The following is a 12,749-nucleotide window of genomic DNA, read 5'->3' on the forward strand; positions in this document are numbered from 1 at the left end:
ATCCTTTCGGTTGTAAGACTGAAATCCCTGTTTCCTTGCTGCCTGTCATGGGCCACTCTAAGCTCCTGAAAGCCACCCATATTTCTTGACACCATGGCCCCCTCCCTTTTCAAGCTAGCAACAGTGCATTGAATCCTCATTCTAGGAATCTGACTTCCTTTTCTGCTATAGACAGACTGCTTTTAAAGGGTTTGTGTGTTTATATTAGTTTTACCATAATAATCTTCCTTTTTATTACCTCAAGAGTCAACTGCTTACAACTTTAATCATACCTGCAAATCCCTTCTGCTGGGTAATGTGACATCACAGATGTAATGTCTCATATTCACAGTCTGAGGGATTAGAGTGGGACATTTTGGAGAGTCATTCTAGGATTTTGCTTACCACGATTTAAACAGAAGCCTCCTGGCTCTGGCACAGTTAGATTGATCCAGCAGGGTTGTGGATAGGCTTGTGTGATCAGTATGTTGACTCTCATCAGATTGTGCACTTGGAAGTGAGCAATAAATGTATAAAGTGCTCACCATTCTTTCAAAAAAAGCTTTTGAGCATCTACTATGGCTCAGATACTGTTGTAGTTGTTGGGTTATTTTTTTTTTTTTTTTTTTTTTGCTGTACGCGGGCCTCTCACTGCTGTGGCCTCTCCCGTTGCGGAGCACAGGCTCCGGACGCACAGGCTCAGCGGCCATGGCTCACGGGCCCAGCCGCTCCGCGGCATATGGGATCCTCCCAGACCGGGGCACGAACCCGTATCCCCTGCATCGGCAGGCGGACTCTCAACCACTGCGCCACCAGGGAGGCCCAGTTGTTGGGTTATTGATAAACAAGACCTACTTTTGTTAAGATTATAATGTAGTCTTTTCAATAAGAAAAAAATTTCCTAGTTCCAACAGTGAAAAAGATTTTCTATAGGACTTACCTATTAAATGAATTGTGCATGACAGAAAGTTGATGTTTAATAATTTTTGGATGGATGAGTGAATTGAAAGGATACATGTGAGAATAAAAATAAAACTCAACAAAGATGCTCAACAGGGAATTCAGAAACAGAATCCCTGGGAAGGATTCATAAGAGCCTTTCCAGAATTTCACGTCTGCTAAATTACTATCTAGGCAATCCAATTTTAGCAGAATGCTTGACACATTCCAATGTACCATATTATGAAAATGTGCAATTATGATAGTATGGAGTGACTTTTAGTATAAATGAATACTAGTATGTTTACTTGTGATGAATGGCATTTTAAGCCTCCAACTTTTAAGAAAGGGATGGTGCATTGCTTTTGAAAGTTGATTTGCCTGCTGAAACAGTGTCTTGCATGTAATCACTGCCTTAAAACAATTTGTTGATTTTGTTGCTTGAAGGATAGGTAGGATTTAGCCAAAAAGAGAAGAAACAAGGTGCAAATTTCAGAGATGAGTTTGGCCCTTCCTCAGCAGAACAGAAGATAACCATAGAGGAAACACTGATGATAATCCATTTGCAAATTCTTTTAACAAGTATTGGGTTGGCCAAAAAGTTTGTTTGGGTTTTCTGTAAAATGTTACGGGAAAACCCCAATGAAACTTTTGGCCAACCCTGTATTTGAGTACCTTCCAAATCCAAATTCTAGGCTCTATTAGCCACTGCTGACACATCAGTGAACAAAACAGAAAAAAAATAACCTGCTCTGAAAAAGCTTACATGTAGTGAGGGGAGACAAACAAAAGAAAGTAATTTTATAGCATGCTAAGAAGGGTTAAAAGTTCCATTCCGCCCCCGCTCTCACTCCCACACTCCCCGTCACAGCCCCCAAAGCAAGGAACCAGGAATGGGGAGTAAAGAGTGGGTTTCAAATGACCGTTCAGTCTCTTTCAGGTTGTGCTCCAAAGATACCAGTTTGGGAAACAGCAATAATGTACCCAGTGCTACTGCAGTAGACTGTGCTTCTGTGCCACACCACCTATTTAAGACGGTCCAGGAATAACTTGGAAGCTGGGAGATTAGTCAAACGTGTGGTCTCATTTCAAATCAAGAAAAAAATATTCCGCCTAGAGATGGATGATCTAATCAAATACATCAGAGATCACTTAGGGTACTCATGATTTCTGTCTATACTTAGCTTTTTAGGTAAACCTTGATTGTTTCTTTTAAAAAAATACTTATTTGAGCATGAACACTGCAGAGTAAAGAAAAGAGTCAAAAAGTGATCACTTCTGGGACTTCCCTGGTGGCGCAGTGGTTAAGAATCCACCTGCCAATGCAGGGGACACGGGTTCGAGCCCTGGTCTGGGAAGATCCCACATGCTGTGGAGCAACTAAGCCCATGCACCACAACTACTGAGCCTGCGCGCTAGAGCCTGCGAGCCACAACTACTGAAGCCCACGCGCCTAGAGCCCGTGCTCCACAAGAGAAGCCACCACAATGAGTAGCCTGTGCACCACACGAAGAGTAGCCCCCACTCGCCACAACTAGAGAAAGCCCGTGCGCAGCAGCGAAGACCCAATGCAGCCAAAAATAAATAAATAGTAAATTAATATATTAAAAGGACTCCAATGTTTTTTTAAAAAAAGTGATCACTTCTGATAGGGACAGCATTTCCAGAAAAAGCCTAATTTACCCACAGCATTATGTTAGGGAGGAAGGCCAAAATGTTAGTAACTTTAAACAAAGATAGCTCCCAGCTTCTGAATGCAGTGGCCAGCTGAAGGCAACCCTGTAAAAGGGGAGAGGGTTTGGCCAAGTAACTTTGTGCATCTCCTGGATGCATTAAACAGGGACAGCAGATCCACTGGCATTTAAAAATAATTGCTATAGACAATGATTTTTCCATTCCAGTTTTTAAAACTAGCAAGAAAATCTGTCTCCTGCTTGAAATTCCTCACTGGCTTCTCAGTACCTTGAAGATAAGTACCAATTCTTTAAAACAGTTTGTGAAGTCCTTTGTGCTCTTGCTTACCTCCAACATCACCCCTCTCTATGGCACACTCCTTTGCCCACCAATAGGGAGCTACTTTCTGTTCCCAGAAAAGACCTGGTCTCACTTCTGAACTTCTGACACACTCTCTTCTCTGGCCAGCTCCTACTTGTCTCAGTTATCACTTCCTTCAGCAAGCCTTTCCTGATCTTTGAAATAAAAATTAGGTGTCTCTTTTATGTGCTCCCATGATAAACACCTCTATTGTGATCTTTTTTTTTTTTAATTTATTTTGACTGTTTTGGGTCTTCATTTCTGTGCCAGGGCTTTCTCTAGTTGCAGTGAGCGGGGGCCACTCTTCATCGTGGTGCGCGGGCCTCTCACTGTTGCAGAGCACAGGCTCCAGATGTGCAGGCTCAGTAGCTGTGGCTCACGGGCCCAGTTGCTCCGCGGCATGTGGGATCTTCCCAGACCAGGGCTTGAACCCGTGTCCCCTGCATTGGCAGGCGGACTCTCAACCACTGCGCCACCAGGGAAGCCCCTATTGTGATCTTTATCACACTGTTCAATTACTGATTGACCTCTCCGCCACCAGCTTTCAAGGTTCTCGGTGCCTGGATGGATGAACCTGAGCAACTGCTAGTTTTCTACCCTATATCCATTTTCCCCTTACTGATTTTGTCTAGAGTAGCAGTGTGCCCAGCTTCTCTGGCAGCCCCAAATAAGAGTGAGACAACTTAAGCCAATGAGACATAAGCAGAAGACTGCTGGGACATTTATGAGAAACCTACTTTCCTAATAAAGGCATTATCCCTTCCTCCTCCTTTCTACCGGAGTGTGGTTAGAGTGTCAAGGATGAGGACTATTTGCCCATGTGATAACAAACACAAAGATGAAAACCACATGTTAAGGATGGCTGAACAGACACATAGAAGGAGACTGGATCCTTGATGGCATTGTGGGTTGCCAATTCCAGCCGGGCTATCTGTGTCTCCAAATTTGTTATAATGTGAGGGCAGGGATTTTTTTATCTGTTCATTCAAGGGATGTAACAGGAGTGGTTAACCTGTTTGGTTAAGCTTCTATATTTAGGATTCTGTTATATTTAGCCAAATGCAGCCCACTGTCCAAATATTTGTTCAATGAATGAAAAGTATGCTACTAATAATAGCTCATTTGTTCTGTGTGTACTACAAATTAGGCACATTTTAAGTACTTCTGAAACCAAGCGGGGCCCTGTGGAGCTCCCAGGCATGGGGGCCCTTTTTCCCCCCATTTCTTGTAGGCAAGACTACAGCCTCCATGACCTACCCTGAGTTCCAAAGGGCGGAACAGTTGCTAATCAAGGGAGGAGTAGCCAAGAAACCACCTGAGGCAAGATTAAAGGCACTAGAGAAGCTCATCAAGATTAGGAGACCCACCACCTGAGATGAGATTAAGGGAGGGCAGGCCCTGCACACACGCTGATCTTGTCAGAGACCCCACCTGTGAACCACTGCTATAAAACCCCTCACCAAATCCTCCCTGGTTAGGAGATACAGTTTTGTTTTGTTTTTTAATTTTTTAATTTTTTTTGCGGTACGCGGGCCTCTCACTGTTGTGGCCTCTCCCGTTGTGAAGCACGGGCTCCGGACGCGCAGGCTCAGCGTCCATGGCTCACGGGCGCAGCCGCTCCGCGGCATGTGGGATCTTCCCAGACCGGGGCACGAACCCGTGTCCCCTGCATCGTCAGGCGGACTCTCAACCACTGCGCCACCAGGGAAGCCCAGGAGATACAGTTTTTTGTGGCAGAAGCCCGGTGTGTCTTTCTTTGCCTGGCAAAGCAATAAAGCTATCCTTTTCTACTTCACCCAAAACTCTTTGTCTCCGAGATTCGACCGGTGTACAGAGAGGCCGAGCTTTTGGTAAAACTTTACATGATTGCCCCATTTAGAGGATGAACTTTGGGGGAATTCCTGGGTGGTCCAGCGGTTAAGACTCTGTGCTTTCATTGCTGCAGGCCAGGGTTGGATCCCAGTTCAGGGAGCTAAGATCCTGAAATCTGCATGGTGGTGGGCGGGGAGGTAGGACGGGGAAGGTGGGGAGGGAGGGGAATGAACTATGGGAGAAACTAATAAATAGGGAAAGGCTGGTGAAGTCCAGGCCCTACATGAAGGATCAGCCAGAAGTGTGAGAAGCAGCTGGGGGGAAACCTGTCTCATTTCCCTAAGAAGGGAAACTCGACATTAATAGCCAGTCCAGCCAGGATCAGTGCATTACTTCGTTCCTAAGGGCTGGAGTCAGATCTCATTCAAACATTGCAATGTGCAAATGCAATTCTCTCTTTGCTCAGCTGTTCAACCCACATTCAGTTTCTCTCTCCCTAGTCAATCATGCCTTACTTCTCTGAAGACAAATTGTTCCTGTCCATATGTCCATCCATCCATCTACCTGTCTATATACTTGTCATGTGGATCAGATACCATACAAGAGCCCTTTCTAGGGAATACTCTCTGGTTCACAGCTCCTACTTAGAGAGCACTCCTTGGTAGCCCATTTTATACTATGTTGATTGGACCAGGACTGGGCGACTGACCCAAGAACTACCAAACCTTAAGTTAGCCAGTGTTCTGTGACAAGTCCTGGAGCAAAAAGGTGATCAGGACAATCAAATTCTTCAAGGCTTTGAACTGAGAAAATGATGTACTTAGCAGTGGGAGGTGAAGCTTGAAGAAGAGTGATGATGAGGTGCAACAGGGACCAAGACAGTGAGTCCAGTGTTCTGAGAAAGCAGGAGCTGTGAGGATGCACTCCATGAGGCAGAGAAAAGTATACAGAATAGTAAAGAGAATGCCAGTTGGAGCTGGCATAAAGGTGGACAGAGAGAGAGATGCAGACAGCTTCTTGGGGAATAGCTGAGACTCATTAATGACGGGCCCCTAGAGCAAAAACCCACAATCACAGCTCCTCGGTTTCTTAGAGCTGCCTTGGATCCTGGTTCTGGCTGTGAGATCCAGTTCTGTGTGGGTCCCTCTTTTCCATGAGACCTGGTTGTTTGGAATTCAGATTCCTCAGTAGATGCATCTTTATGATAAATCCCTGTGTTACATAAAATAAAATTCTCTTGGGCTTCCCTGGTGGCGCAGTGGTTGAGAGTTCGCCTGCCGATGCAGGGGACATGGCTTCGTGCCCCGGTCCGGGAGGATCCCACATGCTGCAGAGCGGCTGGGCCCGTGAGCCATGGCCTCTGAGCCTGCGCATCCGGAGCCTGTGTTCCGCAACGGGAGAGGCCACAACAGTGAGAGGCCCGCGAACCACAATAAATAAATAAATAAATAAAGTTCTCTTGAACAGAAGGAGCCTATCAAGAACATTCCCAGTGACTCAGGTGGCCAAGCAGTATCTCCCTGTTTAAATAATCCATTGACAGGGCTTCCCTGGTGGTGCAGTTGGTTAAGAATCTGCCTGCCAACGCAGGGGACACAGGTTCGAGCCCTGGTCCAGGAAGATCCCACATGCTGTGGAGCAACTAAGCCCGTGAGCCACAGCTACTGAGCCTGCGCTCTAGAACACCGCGAGCCACAACCACTGAAGTTTGCGTGCCTAGAGACCGTACTCTGCAACAAGAGAAGCCACTGCAATGAGAAGCCCACACACCGCGACAAAGAGTAGCCCCGGCTCACGGCAACCAGAGAAGGCCCGCGTGCAGCAACAAAGACCCAATGCAGCCAAAAATAAATAAATTAAATAAATTTTTAAAAAATCCACTGACATTAGGACATTTTTTCTTCATCCAATACTTTCTCATATTGTCATTTAGAGCACAATGGATGTGCTTGGATACCTTGGAAGAAACTCCCCATGGTGTCTGAACTTCAGTTCCAGCAAGGGAAGGGTCAGACCAGTATCCAGGATGAGTTTGGGCCTTCTAAGTGAGAAACACGCCAGAAATTGATCAATTCACTCCCTTAGGTAAGTGGAAAAAACCTGTTTCCCAAGAAAGAACAGAGTAGGCATTGCCTACAACCCTGGGCAGAATCATGCCCTCTGAATCTTCAGTTGACCCAATGCACAGTCATTTAACCATGGTCTTTGGCAGTAAATTCTGGAAGTGCCTGGCAGATATCTGGGGTTGAGTCCCTCAGCTTTGCGAGGCAAGAGTGCATTCTGTCAGTCTTTCCTTTGGGGTTAGGGAAAATAACTTTTGCAGTAGAGAACAGATTCTTGCTCCCAGATTCCACTTCAAATTTGGTGGGGGAAATGTTTCAGAAATGTAATTTTTTCCTTTGATTGCAGTGGTTTTGCTAAGAGAAGACAGATCTTTTGGGGAAAAACCTGCTCCTTTATTTGGATAAGTCCTAAATGGCCAACCAACTTTTGAACACCCTTTCCATCAACAGTTTATCCAGTTGTAGGTCTATTTTCTTTTTTGTTACTCTGGGAATCCCAACAATTTGGGGGGAATACATCTACTTTTTCACATACCACTTCCTTAGCCTTTAAGTAAACCACTCCCTTTTTAAAATATCATCTATCTTAAAACTGTTTTAAAAATATTCCAGTTTTCAAATTTAAACCAATTTGAAAACTATTGATATATACAAAATATGGATCCAAATGATTATCTCCCCCCAAATGTATTTTTCAACAAAACTTAGTAAATAAAAAAATATTTTCATACTATTTTTATTTTACCTGGTTTAAACAGATTTGGGTCACACTTTCTTACATTTTTTTTCCTGTTCCCATTGTCTATTCTGTTTTTAACCTACTATCAGAAAAATGAAATATTTTAAACTTTGAAATATATTTTCAATTCCATTAGAGCAAGTATTTCCATTAAACCATTTTCTCTTTTCCTTTATATCATAGAGGTACTCAACCCTAGCTAACATTAGAATCACCTGGACTGTTTCCCAGAGATTTTTATTTAATTGGTCTGTAGTGGGGCCCCAATCTAGGTTTTTTTTTTTAATTTATAAATTAAGTGGTTCTAATATGTAGGCAAGATTGAGGACCACTACACATATTACTTGATCTTCTTTCCTATTTATTCCTATTTATTATTATGTTTTCTTTAACATGAAGTCTACCTAACCAGCAACAGGATATGTTTATCCATTTATTCAAGTTTTTAATTTCTGACAGTGAGGTGCTGTAATTGTCTTTGCATAGGTTCTGTGTGTTCCTCATTAGACTAATTCTTAAATATGTGGTATATTCAGACTTTCTATATCAAAATCAGGATAAAGTAAAAATAAATCTAATCAATCTGATTATGGAGTTTCATATATCTTTGTCCAGCTCCTCTGTGTATACAGCTATAGATATTTGTGTCCATGTTTGCATTGTTCAGAAAAAGATTCTTATTAGGCCAGTGCTATCATCTGGCAGTCCCTGTTACCTAAAAGCCCTATGACATTAATACTAGCCAGCCAGTGGAGATCTTTTAGATCATTTCTTGAACTAAATCTCTATGTGCTAAGAGCTGAAGGCAGATGAATAGAACAGTTTCCTTATTAAGAAGCATTTAGAGTTGTCAGTGGTTACAAAAAAAAATCACTATTTCAAGCTCTCACTTACCTCCTTCAGGGGTCAGAATAGCTGAGTAAATGAATGCTCAGCTTGTGTTTGTGAAGTGTATGGATCAAGAGCATTTGTCCTGGAGGCAAACAGCCTGGGATCATATCCTTACTTCACTAACTAGCCATGAGGCCTTGGGCAAGTAACTTAACCTCTCTACAGCTCAGTCTTTTGTAAAGAGGAGATAATAATAATAGTTACCTCATGAGGTTGTTATGAGGATTAAATGAGTTATATGTGTAAAGTCTTTAGAACTCTACCTGACACATAATAAGCACTTAATATATACTATATTATTATTTGGGGGTGGCGGATTGGCAAGTGGCACTAGCAGGGTAGTGAGCAGAGTGCAGGACACAGAGGGAGACATTATTTAGGGCATCTTTAAAACAAATTTCCTCTTCTCTTTCCCCATCCTCCTTTCCCTCCTTTCTCCCTTCCCACCTCTCCCTCTTCTTTCCCTCTCCTTCCTAAACAATTCAGTCCAAAATCCATTAGGTAAGGCCAAGGAAGGATTACTGTGAACAATTATATGCCAATAAAATGGAATATACAGATGAAATGGAAAAATATCTAGAAAGACACACTACTAAAACCAACTTAAGAAGAAATAGTCAATCTAAATAGACCTATAACAAGTGGAGAGATTAAATTAGTAGTCAAAAACTTCCCACAAAGAAAAGTCCAGGCCCAGATGGCTTCACTGCTGAATTCTACCAACATTTAAAGAAGAACTGATAGCAATCTTACACAAACTCTTACGAAAAATAGAAGAGGGAGGAACGCTTCTCAATTCATTCTATATGAGGCCTGTATTATCTAGATACTAAACTAAAGGCATCAGAAGAAAACTACTGACCAATATCTTTTAAGAATATGGATGCAAAAACCCTCAACAAAATACTAGCAAACCAAATGTAGCACATAATAAAGAATTATACACCATGACCACATGAGATTCATTTTAGGAATGCAAAGCTGACTTAACATTCCTAAATCAATTAATGTAAACACTGTATCAATAAAATAAAAAAACAAAACCACATGATCATCTCAATAGATGCAGGAAAAAAGGCATTTGACAAAATCCAATGTCCTTTCATGATAAAAAACACAACATATTACAGAATTTCCTCAGCTTGATAAAGGGCATCTACAAAAACCCCACAGATACCATCATACTTAATGGTGAAAGACTGAATGCTTTCCCCCTAAGATCAGGAACAAGACAAGTCTATCTACTCTCACCACTTCTACTCAACTTTGTACTGGAGGTTCTAGCAAGTGCAATTAGGTACTTAATTAAAATAAAAGGTATCCAGTTTGGAAAGGAAGAAGTAAAACTGTCTCTTTGTAAATGAGGTGATTTGTAGTATATGAAAATTCTAAGGAATCTACCAATAAACAACTTCAGCAAGTTTGAAGAATTCAAGACTAATATGCAAAAATCAATTGCATTTTTTAATATACATACAATTAACAAAAATGAAAGTAAGAAAACAGTTCCATTTACAATAACATCTATAGAATAAATTTAACAGAAGAAGTGCAAAATATATACTCTGAAAGCTATAAAACATTCTCAAAAGAAATTAAAGAAGGTGTAAATAATTGGGAAAACATCCTTGTTTATGGATTGGTAGGTTTAATATTGTTTAGATGGCACTACTCCCCAAATTGATCTATAGATTCAATACAATTCCTATCAGAATCCTAGCTGAAATTTGTAGCTAAAATTGTAGAAATTTCTTTGTAGAAATTTATAAGCAGATTCTATAATTCATACAGAAATTCAAAGGATCCAGGCGAACCAAAACATTCTTGAAAAAGGACAAAGTTGGAGGACTCACCACTTGTTGATTTCAAAACTTACTACAAAGCAACAGTAATCAAGAAAGTGTGGTACTGGCATGAGATAGACATGTAAATTAATGGAATGGAATTGAGAGTCCAGAAATGAATTTATGTGCCTATGATCAACAGATTTTCAACAAGCATGCCAAGACCAATGTGGGAAAGAATAGTCTTTTCAACAAATTGTGCTGGAACAACTAGACAGCCACATTCAAAAGAATGAAATTGGATCCTTACCTCATACGACTTATAGAATTAACTCAAAAGTGATCAAAAACCTAAATGTAAAAGCTAAAACAACACAACTCTTAGAAGAAAACACGAGTAAATTATCATGAGCTTGAGTTTGGCAAAGAATGCTTAGATCTGACACCAAATGCAAGAGCAACAAAAGAAAAAACAAATAATTTGGATTTCATTAAAATTAAAATCTTCTGTGTTTTAAAGAACACTGTTGGGGACTTCTCTGGTGACGCAGTGGTTAAGAATCTGCCTGCAAATGCAGGGGCCCTGGTTAGAGCCCTGGTCCGGGAAGATCCCACATGCCGTGGAGCAACTAAGCCCGTGTGCCACAACTACTGAAGCCCGTGCGCATAGAGCCCGTGCTCCACAACAAAGAGAAGCCACTGCAATGAGAAGCCTGTGCACTGCAACGAAGAGTAGCCTCTGCTCGCGGCAACTAGAGAAAGCCCGCGTGCAGCAACAAAGACCCAACGCAGCCAAAAATTAATTAATTAAAAAAAGAGAACACTCTCAAGAAGTGCAAAGACAACCACAAAATGGGAGAAAATATTTGCAAATCATATATCTGATAAGTTACCTGTATCCAGAATATGCAAGAACTACAACTCAATAATAAAAAGACAAATAACCCAATTTAAAAATAGACAAAGGACCTGAATAGACATTTCTCCAAGTAAGGTCTGCAAATGGATGATAAGCTCATGAAAAGATGCTTGATGTCATTAGTCATCAGGGAAATGCAAATAAACACCACGATAAGATACCACTTCCCGCTCACTAGGATGGCTAGACTCAAAAAGTCAGGTAATAACAAGTGCTAATGAGGAAGCTGGAGAAATCCAAACCCTTATATACTGCTGGTGGGAATGTAAAATAAGGCAGCTTCTTTGGAAAACAGTTTGTAAGTTCTTTGAACATTTAAACATAGAGTTACCTTATGAACCACCAATTTTACTCTTAGGTATATACCCAAGAGAAAAGAAAACAGTTGTATACACAAAAACATATACACAAATGTTTATAGCAGCATTGTTCATAATAGTCAAAAGGTGAAAACAACTCAAATATCCATCAACTGATGAATGAATAAACAAAATATAGTATGTCCATAAAATGGAGTATTATTTGGCTATAAAATGGAATAAAATATTGGTACATGCAACAACATGGATGAACCATGGATGAAAATATTTGTTAAACGAAAGAAGCCCATTACAAAAGATCATATATAATATGATTCCATATATATGAAATGTCTAGAATAGGCAAATCCATAGAGACAGAAAGTAAGTAAATTAGTGTTTGCTTAGGAGTGGGGGTGTGGAGAAGGATGGGGGCTGACAGTTCATGGAGTTTCTTTTTGAGGTGATGAAAATGTTCTAAAATTTGTGGGACTTCCCTGGTGGTCCAGTGGTTAAGATTTCGCCTTCCAATGCAGGGGGTGCGGGTTCAATCCCTGGTCAGGTAGCTAAGATGCCACATGCATTGTGGCCAAAAAAACAAAACACAAAACAGAAGCAATATTGTAACAAATTCAATAAAGACTTTTAAAAAATGGTCCATATCAAAAACAAAAATCTTAAAAAAAAAAGTTCAAAAATTTGATGGGCCTCCCTGGTGGCGCAGTGGTTGAGAGTCCGCCTGCCGATGCAGGGGATACGGGTTCGTGCCCCGGTCTGGGAGGATCCCATATGCCGCGGAGCGGCTGGGCCCGTGAGCCATGGCCGCTGGGCCTGCGCATCCGGAGCCTGTGCTCCGCAACGGGAGAGGCCACAGCAGTGAGAGGCCCGCATACCGCAAAAAGAAAAAAAAAAAAAAAAAAAAAAAAAGTTCAAAAATTTGCTGTGGTAATGGTTTCACACATTTTTGAATATACTAAAAACCACTGAATTGTATACTTTGAGTGAATTGTATGGTATATATATATAAATTCTATCTCAATAAAAGTGTTAAATAAGAAAGAGAAAAATGGCAATTAAATGGAACACAAAGTTTTGGACTGGATCTTTCTGCAATAAAGGACATTTTTGGGGTGACTGGGGAAATTTGAATGTTGTCTGGAAGATTAGATGTTAACAAATGTTTTGATGCTGAAACCCGGCCTCTATGCACCAGCACCAAATTGAATGTCATAGACAGAGTTTTGGATGAAGTAGAACACAATAGCTTTATTGCCTTGCCAGGCAAAGGGG

Source organism: Mesoplodon mirus (assembly GCF_964341445.2).
Source record: "Mesoplodon mirus genome assembly, chromosome: 6".
In the NCBI taxonomy this organism is placed as follows: Eukaryota; Metazoa; Chordata; class Mammalia; order Artiodactyla; family Ziphiidae; genus Mesoplodon; species Mesoplodon mirus.